Genomic DNA, 20,263 nt, shown 5'->3' with positions numbered 1-20,263 from the left:
TCTGTATCACAGTGATAAGCATGGCTGAGGCTTTAGCTGGTAAATAATTTTGGACGCCACACTCTACAGGAGATGTCTACATATAGAAAAATGATGTCTATAAGGCAGAGCATATGAGCAAGTTTTAATAAACACTAATTAATTATGCCACAAAGTAAAAGATTTACAGGAAATATGGAACTTTCAAGTACAACTCAGGTATTTTTAACTTGTGAATATTTATGCTCAGTGGCCTACAATGATGTTGAAAATAAATGTCCTTAAGTTCTGAATTCTGTGTGTTCAGAAATTGCAGTGGTTTACACAGAGACATTCTAGTAAACTCCTTAAGCAGCAATTTTAAGAACAGTTTAAATATGTTAAGGATGATTTAAGTGTTCTTGATTCTTACTTCATGGAGTTTGACTACGTGCTCTATTGAAATCCCTTCTGTCTTGTGTTTCTGTGATTTCAATTTATATGGAACTCTAAAAAAATCTGGATCATTCTATTAATTTTTTATACATCAAACTAAAATGTTAGAGAGGTGAATAACTCTATGATCAAGGATACAAATATTTTTAAAAGGTCTCTTGTCATAATCATGTAGTCTAAGAAATACCACCTCAAGACAGACTATCTAGTTGAACTAAAATTAAAAAATAATCAAAGGAAGTATTGAAAACCTACTCATATTTCTTAAAGTCCATGTTCTAAGAATTGTATTTCAGTTGGATGCTGGGAAATGAGTTATTTCTTTCTCTTACTCAAAATCCCTGGCAGTTGTCAGCTCTCCAAGTTGTGTGCTGTAGGTTCATTAGAGGATATCTGCTCTAAATAAGATGGTAGGACAATGTTGAATCCAGCTTCACATCTCTCAGAAAAAGAAAATTCTACTTTCTCATTACACCTTTTACACTCCAGCGTGAAAGTCTCTTGAGTTCTTATAGGAGACTGACTTCACCTGGGTTTTCTTTAGTTTTTGAAGGTTTCCTTTAGTCAGAAACACTTTCCTTTTTTCTTCTTGTCATCCACATGAATAAGACTCGAGCCAACTGCCTTCTACATAAATACTGACTCTGGAGTTGTTCCTGTTTGTACAAAAGAATGGTGGTTTTGAATGTATTCTTTAGATTGTAAATGCAGATGGGAAATCACATGCACAGGCTGCATGTATCTCGTTTGGGAGAGCTCTTAGCAACTGCACACAAGAATGAACCTGCCCATTGGCCCATCCATCTTTTCAAAGTTACAGACAAGACTGTAGTGTTTGGTACTTGCACCCAAACTTTCTGCTGGTTGAAATCAGCATGAAGTTCACACGAAGAAAGGTAATTTATATTTAATTAGATCCAGGGTAATTAGGAAAATGTTACTTGCCCTTACAGATGTATAAATCACAGGAAGTAAAACTGAATTTGAATCTCTAAAACCACTCAGTGAAACAGTTAAATCTGTATGTAGTCCTAGACTTAGGAATGATTGGGATGATTAAAACATGCTAAAAAGCAGCCACTACTGGGCTTTTTCAAGTCTGTATGCTTATTAAAACCAGAAAGCATGTAAAACAATGATATAGTCCCTTAACTAACAGTTTATCTAGCATGAAGGAAATTACCATTATATCAGTCTTGATGAAACCTAATTGCAATTTGACTGTGATCACATTAACTGCTTCGTGCTCCTAGAGTTGCACATTAAAGGTGAATTCCTGAGTGCATTAATAAGCTTAATATCAGAGTCTTGTTGAGAAGAAATATTTTGTGAGTTGTGTTGATCAAACATAATTTTGATCACTTATACTTGGTATTAGACCTGATTAAATTCTACAGAAGTCATCCTCCTGACAACAACCCTTTTTTCTGCTCACACTCACAAAAAAAGAAATCCCTGGATCCCAACTGTGCCTGTAATGAAGGTGAATTGTGTTTAATGACTTAAAGAGTGCCATTTTGTGCTTAACAGTTTACATATTGCAAATTACCCTGTAAATACTCTGTTCCTAGATCAAATTAATTGTATAACAAGTTGTACTGAGAGGCAGAGAATTTTCTTTGCTGCTTTAGCTCCCAGAGTATGGAAGCTTAAAATGGTTTTCTTTAAATCCTATGCAAAAGCTTTATCTTAGCCCCATATGAGTACTTGAACACAAGCATGCAGTTCATGATAGATGTGAATGTTGTAACTTGATATTTAAAACAATAAGTTGTTATGACCTTTATTGGACTTTAACTTGATTGTCCCTGTTAATAAACCAGTGTACTCAAAATTGTTCAACTTCGCATTTTATGCACATAGCTCATTAAATTTAAGATGCACAAATTAAGATCAGCTGTAATTACTATGGGCTTACATGGAGGTGGAGGACCTTATAGCTCTCTACAACTACCTGGAAGGAGGTTGTAGCCAGGTGAGGGTCAGCCTCTTCCCTCAGGTAAAAAGTGGCAAGACAAGATGAAATGGCCATGAGTTGCACCAGGGGAGGTTTGGTTGGATATTATGAAAAGTTTCTCTATGGAAAGTTTCCTCAAGCATCGAAACAGGCTGCTTGGGGAAGCCACTGAGGCACTGCCCCTAGAAGTATTTTTTAAATACTTAAAAATGTAGATGTCACACTTAGAGACATGGGTTAGTGGTGGACTTGGCAATGTTGGGTTAATGGTTGGACTCAGTCATCTTAAAGGTCTTTTTCAATCTAAAATCTTCCATGATTTGATGGTTTTAGCTTTGATAGCAGAGGTTATTTCCTCTTTTCCCTGTTACCCAAAAGACATTTTCCTGAAAGCCTTTACTGTCTGTCTGAGATGAACCAAGACTAAAGGCAGAGATGAAAACATAGTTGTGGTACTTAAATGCTCTTTCAGGGAAAGCTCCAGGCCACTGATTTTGGATCAATTTAAAACCACATAAGTCACTGATGACTAAAGCCAGTCTTCATGTTCAGTGATAAGGAGGTGAGCCAGGTTCATAGAGGACATGAAAATATTTCATTTGGAAAATATCCCCAGAAACCTCTGCAATCTCCTACCTTACCAGCACTTTTTGTGTTCAGCTGGTGCTCTGATTTTCACTGTGCTGCTTCTGGAAGAGACCCATTTATCAAGGGCTCTGTTAAACACAAACATCAGACTTGTTATTTAGATCTGTCTATTAAGGGAGCAGAGCTCTCAGTGCTGCCTGGACACTTGTCAGCAGCCTCAGTGCCTACTGCTGTTTTTATAGGCTCTGTCATATGACTTAAGGCCCCTGTGCCTTTCTCCAAATGTGTTCTGCTTTCCTCAAAGGATCTGAAGTGTGGCCCATTGTTTGAGGGGGTAAGGACAGTGTCAGCAATGCATCGAGGCCTGGGAGTTTATTACTGCTGCCTGATGCAAATGTTCTTTAGGAAAGAATTTGGCTCGTTCTTAAAAGGAAAACAAAGTTATTCATGCTGCATCCTGTGCTTACTGCTTGTGACTTCCCACTTTCATAAAATGGGTCTCCTTTCCTGCTCTGTAGCTGAGCCTCAGCCTCTGCTCTTCACCCTAGGTGATAATGAAGCATTGTTTCATTATTTCCCTTGTTACACAAGCAGGGAAGTGGAGATGCAGGGCTAGGGGAGGCCACAAGGCTATTGATTTTCAAAACTTGAAAATCCACGTACTCAGGTTGGTGTTAACTCACCTGAGATGTGGCAGACTGGAAAGCTTTTATTTGCTTGTGACCCTTCCTCTGCCCAGTAATAGCAGGTAATGGAAAATCAGATGCATCCTCACTGCCAGTAATAAATTTCTGCTCCTAAACAATCCAGACTATCTCCAGGAGCAAACAAAACATTCACCTCTAAACTCTTCTGTGTCTGAACTGCATCAGATCTTTTGACTACATCCAGAGCTCTCTGAAACACCAATAGCTGATTTATTCTTTCTCACCTTCCAAAGACTTTAAGTGTCTTCTATGGATTTTATGAAAGAGAAAAAATCATAATCAAAAGTAAGGGCTGTATTTCTATTCATAAAACTTGATTATTTTATGGGATCATGCTAAAACATGGGAGAGTTAGATGGCCTTTGGAGTTTCTTGTTTTGGTTGTTGAGATTTGCTTGTTTGGGTTTTTTGGTTTGTTGGTTTCTTTTGTGGGAGACAGGAGAGCTGGTTGTTTGTTTTTTTTAAAAGCAGAAATTGCTACTGTTAATCAATTTACACACAAAACCAAAATGGCAATTGGAGAAATTCAGTTTTCATTTTAACTGATATGAAAACTAATTTTACTGCACATTAATGATTTAGTAATCCATGTTCTTCCACTCTTTGTCCCATTTACAGTTTTAATATTTTCTATCTTCACTGGTTGCATAGGAATTTATATTATACTTATGTTTTCCTTATTTTATTATGCTCTGCAGCTGTGGATTGCTGCCTCATTGCACCTTACATTTATGATTTTTAAAATGTATCCATCTCCACCACTATCTTCTATTATTATCCCCGAGAAAGAGAAAGTAAATGGAAATAATCAGTGAGTTTCCTATTTGTCCATCTTCTCATCTTGCTTCTGTGTAACTGTGGCCATAGCAAGGCTACTGTCCCATCTTCCCTGGTGAACCTGCTTTTAAAAATGACAACAACAACAAAACCAAAACCAACAGCTCCCATACATTTAACATAATAAAAATGGCCTGCTCTTGTAGATATTGGTTTTAAATTCTGTACAGTTTCTTGTAGTTATTACAACTTTGTTCAGAGGGGAGATGCATTGTTCTTCTGCCTCTGAAGTGATTCAGTAGCATATAAAAATCTGCAATTTCTCAGGTTTCATATTTCAGTGTTGAGAGGAGGAGGGAACATTTCTAAGCTTGCAAGGCAAAAGACCTTGTGAACCTACTATTTAAGAGCTACTGGATTTTTTTCAGATGAATAGAAATTAATACTTTTTTTAAAAATACATTAAACAAATGCTGAATAGAAAAATTGGTAAGATTCTGTACTAAGATATTCTTAACTATTCACTCTGTTGTTCTTTTCATTGCTCCCCTGGTTTTAAATGCACACATTGGTTCCTTCTGTCTTTTATGGCTTGTCTGTACAGATAGTGACTCTGTACAGAAAACAGTACTGAACCCTGTCTCAGAAGGCACAAATGGAAATTTTCTTGCACTGCTTATATGATTGGTAAGGGCAGAGTGAAGGGATAAAACTTGCTGTGAAAAGCAAAAAACCATGGATTTTTCAGGTTGTGTGTTGGCACAAGACTATGGAAGAAAGGCTTCTGAAAATGCTCCTGGTTTTCAAGGAGGGGGTGGGAGTTAAGTGAAATAGTATGTAGGTTGGAAGCTTCTGAGAGGACAGAACAAATCGTACAGAGCAGTTGCAAGAACAAAAACTAGGGATGTCTCCAGGTTAAAAATGAAGAAGTGTAATTGATATCTAAGTCTTGAGAAAAGTAAAGCTAGTAGGAGTGGACAACAGCTTAAGGGTCTGTATCTATATGTAGGAAAGGTTGTTGATCATAATTACAGCCTCAAAACATTAGTAAATTAATAACAGAAAACTGGCAGAGGATGCTCAAACTGCCTTTGAGTGTAAGAATTGCTAAGAGCTTGTGGTTGTGATTGCACTGGGGCTCTGGCAGAGTTTCTGGCATGCACCTATTTGTGATGGCTGTGATTTGCTCTGAAACATCTTTGCTGGCCACTACCATGCTGCAATTCCACTGAATCTGTGATGGAGAAAAACTGTCATTATTCCCAACAGCAAATTGCTTCTCAGTCACTGGCAGGTACTGACTGACCAGTGAAGCAAGGTTCCTGACCACACCAGCTTTCAGCTAAAATCAATGAATGAAAATATCATTCTATAAAGAGATGCACAGGATGGTGTGTCACCTTCACATTTTGGTTGGGGTGCTACTATCAATAGGCAAAATCATTTAGAAATCTGGTGGCAACAACACATATTTAAATTAAGAAAGGCATGTAAGTCTCCTATTCTGACACAAGAAGGGAATTTTAAAAAGCAACAGTCCTGCATATATATTACATCTGTGGGAACATACTTTTGTCTGTACTGAAGTCATTCATCCCTAGCTGTGTTTCTTGAAGCCTTTCGCATTTATGCAAAAGCACAGCATGTGGGGGAAATCTTTCATTTCCAAGACTTTAGATTTGCAGTTGATTAAGCACTGATCAAAATCATGTTGATCATGACTTAATGATCCCAGGCACTGATTGAGGGCATCACTGGATCTGGAGCTGACAGTGAGATGCAAGGGGCAGAGACCTCCCCCAGCAGGAAAGTCTAGATCCTGGAGAAAGCTAAATGGATGTGTTCTGTGCACTGGGACAGTGCAGACTGCTGGGCCCAAAGCAGGGAGAAAGGCTGAAGACTCATTCGGCCTCCTTGCCACCCTTCTCTGGACTCACTGCCCAAAAGGGGCAGAAATAAGAAAATCACCAGACATCTCAGAGAAAAGAGTGCACCTATGTGCAGTTTCATGAAAAAAGGAGTTTGTTGCTGACTCCTCCAATCCTCACAGCCCATGCAACCCTGGCAGGAGGCTGACATGTGTGCCCACTGGAGTGTATGCTTGTAGATTTACTGGCTGTACTCACTCTCATTTGAGAACACCAGTCACACTTGCTGAGTAAGACTGAGTGATTTTGTTTCAAGGCTTAATTAAAGTAAAGACTTAAAGTTATGTAAGAATTACAAGAGAGAAGGAAAAATGTGTGTTCACAAAAAGAAACATTGAAGATGCATTATGTCCCTAGCCTCCTTCCACTAATGGATTTGAATCCTTAATGAAAACAATATCACTCAAGAGAAGATGAATGTGGAGTGTGGAGGGCATGCAGCCCAGCACAGAAGGGTCAGCTGGCCCATGCAACACCCCCTTGTTGCCACAGAAAGGGCAACTCTGGGAAGGGCAATTGTGAGAGCAAAGTAAGGGTAATAGTGGATGTCACTGTCAAATGCTACCAGAGACCAGTCATCAGGGTGAGGGGCAGCATGTAAGAGGCAATTCAGAGTGAAATGGTTTAGAACTGTGTAGCCAGTCATACTGAGTTTGTGTGAGGGAACTTGATATCTGGAGCTGAAATGAGCTCTTGGTGACTGACTTTTTAAAGTGGTCTGAATCCAAAATGAGGGAATCAACAAAACCCTGAATACTATGAAATTTGAAATCCAGACCAAATCCTTTTGATGTGTCATCTCATTTTCCAGCTCCAGTTGTAATAAAGAGCAGCAAATAAAAAGTGGGAAGACCTTTGTTGGCTGCTCACACAGCTACAGAGGATCCGCTGCCAGTTAAATAGTGGGTGCTGAGCTGAGGCTGAAACTAGAAGGATAAGATTATAAAAAGTGCTTCTAATAGGAATGGCAACTTGAAAAAGGTGCTTCCCATGCACACAGAGTGAAGGAAGTGCTAAGGATATACTAGAATAAGTCTGATTTTTGGGGGTGTGCAGGTCCTTTAAGGACTCCTCACCTCACGAGCTGACCTGAATAAATGCTGCAAACAAAACCAGTTCCTGGGATCCTATGTCCTTCCTTTGGCTGTCTATGACTTCCATCCAGTTCACTGGAAACAGTTCACTGTTTTTCCTTCACACAGATGATGGTGGCTCAGCTCCCTGGAGAAAGAGCTGATACTAGTTATCATTTTATCATTGAACACAGCTGCTCTGAATTTTAATAGGTAAAAGTCTTCTGCATCTGCAAGTAACATATGGCTAGCACAGAGCTGCAGCTTCAAGAGTTTCCTCCTGCTCACATCTCTTTCAGGTGACTGTGGAATGGAAACTGCCACTTCAGCAAGGGCATTTAAAGCATATAAGCTGTGGGAAGATATACCATGTAAACATGCTGCAGTTAATGTCAGGTATCCTAATGTGTGCTTAATATAATCTTTCTGACTTTGCATTTGTGTGCAGTAATATCCTCTAACATTCTGCTGTTAACAGATTAAGTGCTTCCAGAATGGCACAATTGATAACATATATATAGATCTGTAGTTAGCAGGAAAGGTCTTCACTCAAGCAAGAAAGTTCATCTAAACCTGCAGCTTCCTCAGAAGGGAAGCATCATAACTATGGGGTGCATTTTGACTGCAGACACCAGAGGTGTAGCAACTTGACATTCTCACAGGCAGCTTACAATCATGCACTTCAAAATGTTATTTACATGGTCCTGGCTCTCAGAAACTTACTCCCAGGGCTGCTGCCCACACACTTGTGCCCTCTGCCCTTGGATGTGGCTGCTCTTTTTCGAGTGTATTTGCCATTTCAATCACATCTCTCTGCTATTGCATAAAAACAGGCATTGAATTTTCTTGCTGTCATGGAGCAGGAGACCACTACATTTTATGCAGCTGAAAGCAGTACCTCAGATATTTGAAAACAGCTACCCATTGCCTTGAGCTTCATCATGTATGCAGCTCTGCTTCCATGAACTGCAGTCACAAGAGACAGAGGGAAAAATGATTGTTGTTGTTCGGGGCAGGGAGAGAGGAGTTATTTCTCTAAACTTTGAGCAGTTGCAGTATACGTTCCTTACCCCATGTATTAGAAATTACAAATGGGAGACTTGTCTAGGTAAGCAAAATCTGCATGGATGCACCCCATGTAGGTAGAATAAGATAAGTTAGGCTGACACACTGCATTGCCCCAGCATAATGACACATGGTTATAGCTACTGTGTATCTCTCTCAGCTGAATCTGCTCTGAGGCATGAGGATAAGTGACTTGTACAGGGCCATTCAGCAGATCATTCATAAAGCAAAAAGTGCAGAGGTCTTAAAAACAAATTATCAGTCAGGAGGCAAAATTATTACTGTGAGAACACTCATTTTTTTAAATTGTTGTGGTTTTGTTCTAATTTAAAATGATAAAATGTGTATTTCAAGGACATTATTATATCCTCTTTTCCCACCTGACCTCTGAAGATAATTTATACTATGGAATAACATTAATTTTCATAATGTCAGACTTGAATAATTATTAAGTAACTGTCAAATAAGGCAAATCAAAACAAAGCATTCCTAGAAAATGGGGGAAATTGCAAAATTCTTATATTTTTTTTTTTTAGTTGAAAACTACTTGCTGAAGAAACTAACTTTCCAAAGAGAAACTAACTTTTCAAAGAGATATACTGACCATGACTGTCTGACAGTGTGCCGTGGTATTTCCCTACAAGCATGGCAGGGATAATTTGATTTGTGGTGTAAGTTCACAGAGTCCTTGCACACTGTAGCAATGTTCATACCTGTTCACAGGTACGAACGTGATCTTTTCTGAATCAGAACTCAGTGATGTGGTTTTTCAGTGGCTTTTTTTCTTTTAAATTGAATTGACACCCTCTAATTTTATTTTTTTTATGTGCTTTGTTGCTTAACAACTGAGCAGTAGGAATGGCATGTAGTAGAAATTGTGAAAGGCAAACTGTATTTTTAGAATATGGGAAAAGAAACCTACACAGCTGTCAACTGTGAGCCATACAACATTTAAACCTATGACTGCATCCATAAGTAAGAGGAGGATGAAATAAAAGCAAACAAGTTTTTGCTGTCCTGAAATAGTTAGAAATACCAATATAACTGTATAGAGTAAAACAATGGGAACTAGCTGTGGCCTCCTGGAAAAAGTTGCACCAACCAATCCAAGATGAAATTCAAATGCAGGAAAGAATGATAAAGTCTATTGTAGTTCTACTGGTATTTGCAGTAATGGCATCACCAATCTAAGAAAGGATTCTTAGAGTGCACTGAGCACACAGAGTTAACATCAGTTGAACAACAGGAGTGTATTGTTTCCCCCAAGGTCTTATGTCATGAACCACATGGCATCTGTACAAACTGCAGCATCTGCATTTTGGGAAGGGGGGAGATGGAGCTGATAACAAGGTATGACTTCCAATGGGAAAGGGTAGCATATGGCTGATAAGAGAAGGGTTTACCTCCACCTATTCCTTTCCCCCTGCAGGGGAAAAAAGCACTGCACCTCTTCAGTAAATGTAGAAATCTGCAGTCAACTCCAGCCTGAGCTGCTCACTCCACCAGTACCAGGGAATTCCAGATGGCATTTTGCTGTGTGAGGAGCTATGCTTTTGCTGCTTCTCATGGACATGTGCTTTTACACTTACACCATGAAGTAATCAAATGTGCCCTGGCCTGTGTGAGTCTCCTGAAAAATTTATAGGACTAGTGTACTGGTATAATCAGTGATTTTTTTACAATGCATCTTTGAAGTCCACTGGTTGGTCTTTTTTTGTCCGTGCATTTGGAAATATCTGTAGTTCCCCACATGCCCTTTGACCTGGTTAAGTGCTGCTTCATTCCTTCCCTGTAAGCTGAGTGAGGTTCCTTACTGGAGCAAGCTGTGTCTTTAAGCAGGATGACTTGATTCATAGGTGACATAAATCACTACTGTTCACTTTTCTACAGTAAAGCAGCTGATCTGCTGTTGCTGAGTTTCTGTCCTAATATCTCTTCAGGATGCAAACAGCAGTGAGCTCATCAGTTAGGAGTGGCCACTTTTCAATACAAAAAGCTGCTACAGTTCACACACAAAAATTGTCAGGGTAGAAAAGAAAAACCTTACAGATGGGGGATTTTGCCCCACACTGATTATTTTTCTTTCTTTCTTTTATGAAGAGAAAGAGTAGCTTTGTTTTTTAGTTGCTACCATACAGGAATTCAAAGATTAATACTGTGTTTTGCCATAAGGTGCTTTGTGTCCACATTGCAGACACTAGCATGTGATAACATGATACCAGTTAGAAACAGGACAACACAAGTTACTAACCTGTTCTACCAACCACGTTTTCCATTTGAAATAATGACAGCTGGTTAACACAAGCAGCTTGCGTGAAAAATAATTGAAACAAGAGCCTTAGCTTTCCTTGGATGACAAGCAGAGGAGGCAGTGGTATCAGTTGCCTGGCACTGCAGTATAACATCCCCTTCCCGAAAGGTCTGATCTTGCCTGTAGATTCTGTGCTGGTGCAGCCTGGGGAACAGACAGGTTGATAATAAATAGAAACAGTTTCCCAGACACCAGCAGTGCCATTTCAGGCTCAAGCAATTAGCCCAGAGAGAGCTCCTGACCTAAGTATGCCTTTTAAATGAAGAAGAGAAGCATTCTATGTGCACAATGTGTGTGTCTCTCCTGTGTGGGTCTGCTCATCGACCAAGGTGTCTTGTGCCCCAAATGGGTACTTCTAGTGCTCTCAGCTTCCATATTCACTTCTCAGCTACTTTCATGCTACAGAGCCCTCCCTCCCTGCCCTTCCCTGGGGTTGCACTTCTAACTATTGCTTTCTTTGCATCTGTGTTTTTTCTTGCTTCTCTCAAGCATCCTTGGGGCACAAATACTACTGCAAAAATTCAAAACTTGAAAGCTTCTTTAAAATGGCCTTGTCATAACATCTGTTGTTGTATATGAGCGCCTCCTCTATTTGTAACTCTTATTTATTCAAAAGAACTTGGGTTTCCCTCCTGCTTAAAAAGGAGTGCAGAGCTTATCTGGCAGATTTAACATCCTCTATGTGTTTAAGTCTTGTCAGGGCAGCTTTTTCAAGGCTATGTTTGTCCATCCCCTTGTTAAGGTCTACAGCAGGCTAAGAATGTATGTGTCTCATCAGGATGTGATTAGGCACGTTAACCAAGACGATCCAGTGATGGATGCTCTCAGAATGGGACTCAGCTAATGGTTAAGACATTGCATTCCTTGCCCCTTGGCTGGCTGCAGCAGCACCAGCACTTGGCTGAAGTGGTGGAGGGAGGAAATCTGGCAGCAATGTTGTCAGGTTTGCTCATTTGGTAGGGTGTGCTTTCTCCCACTGTGTTTTCTCTGAGCAGGTTCACCGTGGGGTTAGAGAAGCGCAAGGTTTGGCTCATAGGAAAACGCCAGGGGCGGGGAGCAGGGCGAGGCCCCTTGTTAGTCTGGTTTAATCGCACACTGGCACAGACCGCTGCCACGCCGCTCCCCCGGGCCCTGGCAGCGGCTGTGCTGATCCCGGGCCGAGGCTGTGCAGTGACAGCCTGGCCCGGCACACATGGGGCACGAAAGGGGCAGGAGCTCCGCGGCTCCATCAGCCCGGCCAGGCTCAGATGGAGCAGGAGCTGCGCGGCTCCATCAGCCCGGCCCGGCTCAGATGGAGCAGGAGCTGCGCGGCTCCATCAGCCCGACCAGGCTCAGATGGAGCAGGAGCTGCGCGGCTCCATCAGCCCGGCCCGGCTCAGAGGGAGCAGGAGTTCCGCGGCTCCATCAGCCCGGCCAGGCTCAGAGGGAGCAGGAGCTCCGCGGCTCCATCAGCCCGGCCAGGCTCAGATGGAGCAGGAGCTGCGCGGCTCCATCAGCCCGACCAGGCTCAGATGGAGCAGGAGCTGCCCGCCTCCATCAGCCAGGCCCGGCTCAGATGGAGCAGGAGTTCCGTGGCTCTATCACCCCGACCAGGCTCAGAGGGAGCAGGAGTTCCGCGGCTCCATCAGCCCGGCCCGGCTCAGATGGAGCAGGAGCTGCGCGGCTCCATCAGCCCGGCCAGGCTCAGATGGAGCAGGAGCTGCGCGGCTCCATCAGCCCGGCCAGGCTCAGATGGAGCAGGAGCTCCGCGGCTCCATCAGCCCGGCCCGGCTCAGAGGGAGCAGGAGTTCTGCGGCTCCATCAGCCCGACCAGGCTCAGATGGAGCAGGAGTTCCGCGGCTCCATCAGCCCGACCAGGCTCAGATGGAGCAGGAGCTGCACGGCTCCATCAGCCCGGCCCGGCTCAGAGGGAGCAGGAGCTGCACGGCTCCATCAGCCCGACCAGGCTCAGATGGAGCAGGAGCTGCGCGGCTCCATCAGCCCGGCCCGGCTCAGATGGAGCAGGAGCTGCGCGGCTCCATCAGCCCGGCCCGGCTCAGAGGGAGCAGGAGCTGCGCGGCTCCATCAGCCCGGCCCGGCTCAGAGGGAGCAGGAGCTCCGCGGCTCCATCAGCCCGGCCAGGCTCAGAGGGAGCAGGAGCTGCACGGCTCCATCAGCCCGACCAGGCTCAGATGGAGCAGGAGCTGCGCGGCTCCATCAGCCGGACCAGGCTCAGATGGAGCAGGAACTCCGCGGCTCCATCAGCCCGGCCCGGCTCAGAGGGAGCAGGAGCTGCGCGGCTCCATCAGCCCGGCCCGGCTCAGATGGAGCAGGAGTTCCGCGGCTCCATCAGCCCGGCCAGGCTCAGAGGGAGCAGGAGTTCCGCGGCTCCATGCCTGCCTGCGCCGGCCGTGCTGCCCCGCCGCCTGAGACGGGCTCAGAGTACCCACAACAGCCCAGAGTCTGGCCCAGGTCTTGTGTTTTAACAAGAAAAAAACACAAATGAGGAATCTGTTATGCCAATATGAAAATACTTTCTTCCGAACGTATGAATATGCAGGGTGTAAGGGAGTCCCACCCAGCAAGGAATTCCTGTTTCATCAGGTGCTGGAAGGCGTCTAGTGGAAGTGCGGGCATGTCTGTGGTGTAGGACTGCAGCGCTCGCTACAACCATTCTGCAAATACATCCAACGTAAACACGCTGGAAATCCAGTCTCTGACTCACAATCTGTGGTGCCTTTGAACTCAATTGCTTTGTAATTTCTGGCAAGTGGAGGAAAGATGACCGGACAGAGAAGTCAAGGGTAGAATATGTCTTTGCTTTCCACTAACCCATTTCTCCCTCATCATCTGCCAAAAGTAAACTTTAATTTTCAATAAAAAAATAAATCTGCCTCGACTTTATATACAAAAAATTGTTTTTAAAATTAATTTGAGTTTAAGGGAAACACTGCCTTATTGCAGACATGTTTTTAAGCTATGTTAGCAAGAGAAATTAGATCTTTGAGAGTTGAGGCTTGGGATGAAATACAGGCAAAAACCAGAAAGGGCTTATTCCTGTTGAAGTCCCCCTGCATGATGTCTTCCAAATATTAGGATGAATACATAGCCAACTGTAGCAGATTGTTTTCACTAGTGCTCTGCTGGTAGGTTAGCAGTGCTAGTTTTGGAATTAGGCATTTTGTTTTGTTTCACTGCTTAGCTGGCTCTTCTTTGACTTGAGAAATCTCATGCAGATAAAAGAACCAGCCTAGGATAAACCTTTCCCTTCCCTTATACAGGCTTGGATCCAGAGCTGTACAAATCAAGATGTCTCATCACATTCTGTGTGGCAGGGCACCGAGCTCCACTGAGGCTCTGGTCTTCTCCTCCACAGTGTGGGCTCTGCTCCCCTTGTAACTGGTGTGATAACCATTGCCCTTTTAGATGGGTCTGTACTGGGGAAATTTTGTGTGCCTTTTAAAGGTAGTAGTGCTTCAGGAGTCAGTCCTGCAGACTGGCTATTACTTTGAATATGGAATATTTCCTATGGGATAATACTAGAAAAGCTTTTCTTTCCCTTTGCAGTCATGAAGAATTTAGGTATTCAGAAGCATTTTCCTTCTTTGCATATTCATAGTGAAAAAGTTCAGGAAACTGGTTCATGAAAAAAAACACATTTTCTCTTGCTAACTCTAAGCCAGATTGCACAGTAAAGTGAACTGAGAAAATCAGCTGCAGAAATGATCATGCTGGCATGAGACAGGGGTAATACAGGGGCAGCAATTATATAAACCAGCACAAATATCAACACATCACTGAGTGAATAAAATCCCATAGTACAAACAGAGCAGGATGTAAAACTGACCAAAAAAAGATACCCTAAAAGTAAGGTTCATTCCATTTAGTTTTATGCTCTTGGCCTAGTTAATGTGGATTAAGGCATCAGAAATGAACTCACATAATTTTCTCTCTGGTTTGCTGCATCAGCCCCCCACCTCCCCGACTTCCCTCAAAACAAACAAATCTCTGTTTCAGAGAGTTGCTGTGACCACCCCACGGGAGAGCTCCTGGCATCAGCTGTGGGTTGCCACTTGCTTGCTGGCTCTAACAGCACCACTGTCCTCATCAGAGCATGAGATGTGGCTTTGTCTCCATGAGCAGATGTGTTCCTTTGCAAACCATCTGAAACATTTGGCTGGTAGAGGGGCTGATCAAAGCAACGAAGACTTGTAGTACAGATATGGACTAAATACACTCTAAAGGAGACTGTCTGTGCTAGGGCTTATCTAGAGAGCAAAAGTTGTACTGAGGATAAAAGAGTTCATTTTTATTCATATTCAGTCAAATAGATTATGCATGTTTATTTCTTTATCGTAAAAATTTAACTGTGATTTAACTGTGATGATAGTGTGTCTCTGCTTCTTTTTGCAAAGCTGACTTTCTCTGCTCATATCCAGTACTGCTGCTCAAGGAGCTCATCAAGCTTTTTTTCAGGATAATATTTTCCTCACTTCAGCCAGATGAGCAGCCTTTATTGTTTTACATCTAATTGCCTGCTAAAGAGTAACATAGTTCTGAATCAAACGCATATGAATCGTAAGCAGTTTTTATTTTGATTTTTAATCTGAAAGACGGAAGCCTATGAGAAAACAAATATAGTCTTTCAAGTTTTTTGACCAGCAGAAATTTCAGAGTAAAAACCAAAGTAGTACCATGATGATGTTTCACTGTGATAGGTAAATATACATGTAGCTAAATTTAGTTCCAAATTACTTGAAGACAATGACTGTGCTGCTCTGCAAGTAGAACATGTTATCTTTTCTGTTTACGTGATGGGAAATTAACCACCTGTGTAAAATAATGTGGCCAACTTTTTCAGACTTTTTCTCTTTTCTCTTGAAGGCTTTGTTTGTATTTTTCTTGCTAAGTTTTTCAAGCTTGCATTGAGAACTCAGTTTTGAGGGACAGGCTCAAACACTTGTTCAAGAATTTCTTGTAGAATATAACTGCAGTGTGTGTAACAATACTATGCTGTAATGCTCTGTAACTTTTAGCAATGGAACAGTATTTTCTAACATTTCATAGACATTTCTAGCCCAGCAATCCTACAAAGAAATGAAACTGTTACAACTTCTGTTGTAACAATGGAGGCCTCTTATTGCAAGAGTTCCAGGCTCCATTTTTTAAAACTTATAAAAAGACACATAAAGGACTTCATTTGGTGGTGAGGGTTATTTGTTTGGTTGTTTTAATGCTGCTTCAAGATGACTCAGTTTTGGAAGTCTTTTGGAATAGTGTGCATCATGATTGTCTCTCCCTTTTCTGATTCTTTTATATTAATCTTACTTTCTATATCAACTGCAGGACCTCAGACATTGTATTGTCACTTTTTTTCCTTCAGAAATCTGCTTTTGATTGCAACACTTTGCACCAGAAGTAACAATTTTATATATCCATCCTATAAATGCTGGGATCTTGCCAACACTGGGAATTTCTACACTCCCCACATAATTTCCTATTCTATTTAAACCACCTAGTCTCATTTTCAGAGCTGTTCAAGATAAGTGTAAAAGCAGGTTGCCACTTCTATTGCCATAAACTATAGCAAAGAGCTCTGAGAAAGAAGAGTACGGTTTCAAGATTACCTTGTAGATTCAAAGGCTTGACCCTGAATCTTCTAACAGTTTCATTAAGACATTCATATTAGGAATGCTCTTTCTGAGTCAAGGTCTGATAGAGATGATTAGAAAAAGTCTAAGTCTATTCAGACTAAAGTATTTCCTTATGCACTGAAACAGGTTTTCTTTTTTGAAATATGTAGTAACATTTGCAGATTATAGAATATTACAATAGCAAGATTTCTTCAGGTATGGTTGAACGCATGCAGAATATGAGAGATTGATCCTTCTGCTTCAGCAAATGAGTTTAGTTATATTCTCTATGTCACCTGTATCACTGAGGCCTGGAAAACACTGCAGCTGTTTATGTTGGTTTATAGATGAAAACTTTTTTTAGAAATTCATATCTGTAAAGGAAATGTGAGATCTGTGTTACAAAACTTTTTTCAACCTACTAAATGGATTGAATAATGTGTTGTATCTTATTAATTTACCTGGAACACGCACACAGGTAATAAAAATAGATTTACTCCAGTTTTCCCAAAGAAGAAGAATACATTGTATTTCTGTAATACTGCATAGTATTCTTTTGAAATAACATTACATTATTAACTGATTTTCTGTTCAAAGTCTTCCCTAAACCACATGCACCTTTCCAAAGAACACTCTTTAACTATCTATTCTGCAGCATATTTGGATGAGAGAAAGCAGACAAAGGAGAACTAAGAAATCTTTTAGCAGGCTGTCTAGGAGTTGTCACCTGAAGGGTTTTACTAGCCTAAAAGAAATCTCTGTTCTCTGACCAACCTTTTCCTGGATAAGTAAAATCTCAGTGAGCCTTTCTCATCAGATTTTTTCAGATCTTGAAATTCTTGAATCCACTGTACTATGTCTAGACCACTGCATGTTTTTTGTTAGACACTATTGATTCTGGAAGAGACAAATTATCCCCAGTCCTGACCTTCAGCACTCTGTTAGCAGTGCTTTGCCTCTCTTTTACAAAGAACTTGTAAATTCAATTAAAACATGTAACACTTGTGTAATATGCTTACCCAGTTAGCTACTAATCCTAAGGCTGCTAAACTCAGTTTATTTTGTGAAGCCCTTTCTGAACCTCTCCCTCTTAGGAGGAAATATTAATTGATAGTTTTTTTAATTTTATATAACAAAATTATCTACTAGTGCAAGGTTAATGAGCAGCTTGGCGTGACTTGGCCACAAAGGGAAAAGCAAAAGTGTTGCAGTTGTAACCCTGATGAAGAAGTGCAGCAGTGCATCATAGAAGGGGCCAGGTTGGAGGGGACCACAGGGCATGAGCCTGGTCCCACCTCCCTGCTCAGGCAGGGCCATCCCAGTGCACAGGGCACAGGATTGTGTCCAGATATCTCCAGTGAGGGAGATTCCACAGCCTCTCCAGACACCCTGTTCCCACGTGTGCTCACTGCACAGTAAAAAAATTCTTCCTCGTGCTCAGGAATTTCCTGTGCATCGGTTCCTGCCCATTTCCTCTTCTCTTATTGCTTGTCACCACCAAACAGAATTCGGCTCCATCTCTGACACCTCCCTTCAGATATTTAGAGACATCTGGAATTATAGGAAACTACTAAGACTAACCTAGCTCATGGTAGTAACACTTCCCAACCTCTAAATCTGTGAATGCCTAGAATTATATTCCTGTTACAGACAAGTAGCTCTAACCAGTATAAGAGGAGGCCAGTAGTAATGGGTTAAAATTGGTTTCACCTTAGGAAAGCTGAATTCGGTCACTTGACCTTGCTTTAACATATTTGTGCTTCAGTACATCCACTTCCCCCTTAGTAACATGAAGGAAACAATTCCTTTTCCTGTAGTTTTGCCTGACTGCCCTACTTAGACTGTAAAGTCTTTGGAACAACTGCTGTCTGATCTAATGTGCATGTACGGAGCAGAGCACAATGAAGTCCTGATCTCAGCAGGAGCCCCATCTGCTACTGCTGAGATAAATGATCTTTTCAGTACTGGTTGTTTTTTAATCTCTTTAAATTACCATAAATACATTTTTAAAGCCATATGCTTTCACTCTATATCCCACTCCACTGAAGAAATCTGGGTTTCTTTGGAAATATAATTATGTAACCATATAATTAAAGACTGCATCATACCCTGTACATGCAAGAGGGCTGAGTTGAGGTCAAGTGCCAGACTGATCTGCCACTCTGTGCATTTCAAGTACCTAAACTTACTTTGGAAATATTATTTTAAAGATATTTTTGTGTTTGCAATTCTGTACTTTTCCAAAGAGAGAGTATTCGGTTGAGTTGCAATGAGTTCAATTAAACTGAAATTGGTTTGCAGTAGGAGAAACTGTGATTCTGAAGAGACCCATTAGTTTCTGGTATTGGGGTCTAGTGTTGGATCCTCACTGAGGAAATCCAAAGGAAATTTCTCATTTTGCTGGAGGGGTGGAAAGAGAAAACTCTATCATAGCAGGTTCATGAGCCCACAGGTTCAGCTGTGTCAGAGGGCAGAGGTGAGCAGAAGCTCTGGGAGTGAGACATTCTCTGTGTCTCACTCTATTTCTCTGCTGCATCAGTGTCCATGTGCTCCCAGTTTAGTGTGTGGCACTGCTGATGCTTTGGCAGAGGGTGAGCCTAACATTGTAATGTTTGTTAGGGTTTCGGCTGAACACACAAAATTTCTAGACTATTGCAGATGCTTTAAAGGAAGTGGCAAAGTTCAGAAGTTAATAACTTATCCAAACTGAAAGAGGAATATATAGGCTGAGCAAAGGGCATACCTCTAATCATAGGTATCTTGTCACTGTCAACTTTCAGCATTTTACCTTATGTGGTGGAAGTGTTGCAGCCTTTCAAAAATACCACAAGTTTTCTTTAACAACAGAAATTATTATTCAGCCTGGATGTTGAGACTGCTGTTTCTGTATAACAGCATTTGGGGAATAAGGGTCTCTACCTCTTGACAGACCTTCCTCTTTCATGCTCTGAAGAACAAGGGTAATTCTGTGTTACCTGAACACTCAGATTTGACTTGATATAAAATGCTACAGGGGGCACATATGCAGAAGATTGGGTGGAAAAGGATTTCTTGCAGTACATGTTTGCATAATCCAGAGACTCAGACTATTGATAATTATTTTGATATTCCTTTTTTTTGTTTCTTTCTAAACAGAGAAGCAGTTTTTACCTGGAGCTTTCTTACTTTTATGCAGTTTAAACCACCACCATCACATAGTGGTGTTTTAAGAGTTGTTTGTGATATTCTGTAGTTCTACTGGGTTATTCTGGGGTTTTTGGTGGTTGAAGTGGTTTGGTTTGGGGGCTATTTAACTTCAGGAGACATTAAAGATTTACATAAAAATCTTTCCTTTTTCAAGAAATCCAACTAATAAAGAATGCTTGTAAGCACCAGGTGCAAAAAAGAAGGTAATTGTCTGTAATTGTGAGATTCTTGCTAACACAATATGTCACTCAGTTGGATATGTACACAGCATCCATTGCTGCCAATGGAGTTACATAAACAAATTGAGGCTACAATAGGGACATTTATGTTTAGCTTCATTTACATGAAATGTATTGATTTTTTTTCTTTGGTAAGGGACTGTTTTTTAAACAAAATCAAACATTTACATGCATAAAATACAACATCCATAATTTTTCACAAGTTGTTAAAGTCCAATTAGGTTTCTGCAATCTGTACTTACTTGATAGGAAGATAATTTGCCGTTACCAAAGAAAATACATTTGGGGTATTTCATATGTAAATTAATTTACTTCATAGAAGAATTAAAAAAGGCTTTGGAAGTTGATGCTTTTGCTAACATCAACATTTGCTTATCTTTGAATGGCTTTTCATAATAACAAAATC

At 41.3% G+C, this 20,263-nt stretch overlaps 2 long non-coding RNA genes across 3 annotated transcripts in view; one reads left to right on the top strand and one right to left on the bottom strand.

The window, feature by feature from the left end:
• LOC146767041 (uncharacterized) overlaps positions 1 to 11,905 on the bottom strand; it is a 30,234-nt gene extending 18,329 nt beyond the window's left edge. Inside the window, exon 1 of one of the 2 annotated variants that reach the window (XR_014956118.1) lies at positions 10,761 to 11,905. This is a non-coding gene — a long non-coding RNA (uncharacterized LOC146767041). The remainder of the gene's footprint in view (positions 1 to 10,760) is intronic. The other variant, XR_014956119.1, reaches the window with a different exon arrangement.
• LOC110468636 (uncharacterized) overlaps positions 1 to 20,263 on the top strand; it is a 495,198-nt gene that overhangs the window by 401,902 nt on the left and 73,033 nt on the right. The gene's annotated exons all lie outside the window — the stretch shown is intronic.

The sequence above is a fragment of the Lonchura striata genome, chromosome 6, assembly GCF_050655825.1.
Source record: "Lonchura striata isolate lonStrDom1 chromosome 6, ASM5065582v1, whole genome shotgun sequence".
Classification (NCBI taxonomy): Eukaryota; Metazoa; Chordata; class Aves; order Passeriformes; family Estrildidae; genus Lonchura; species Lonchura striata.
Note: the sequence above shows the minus strand (reverse complement) of the source record. Positions and strands in the feature narration are given on the sequence as shown.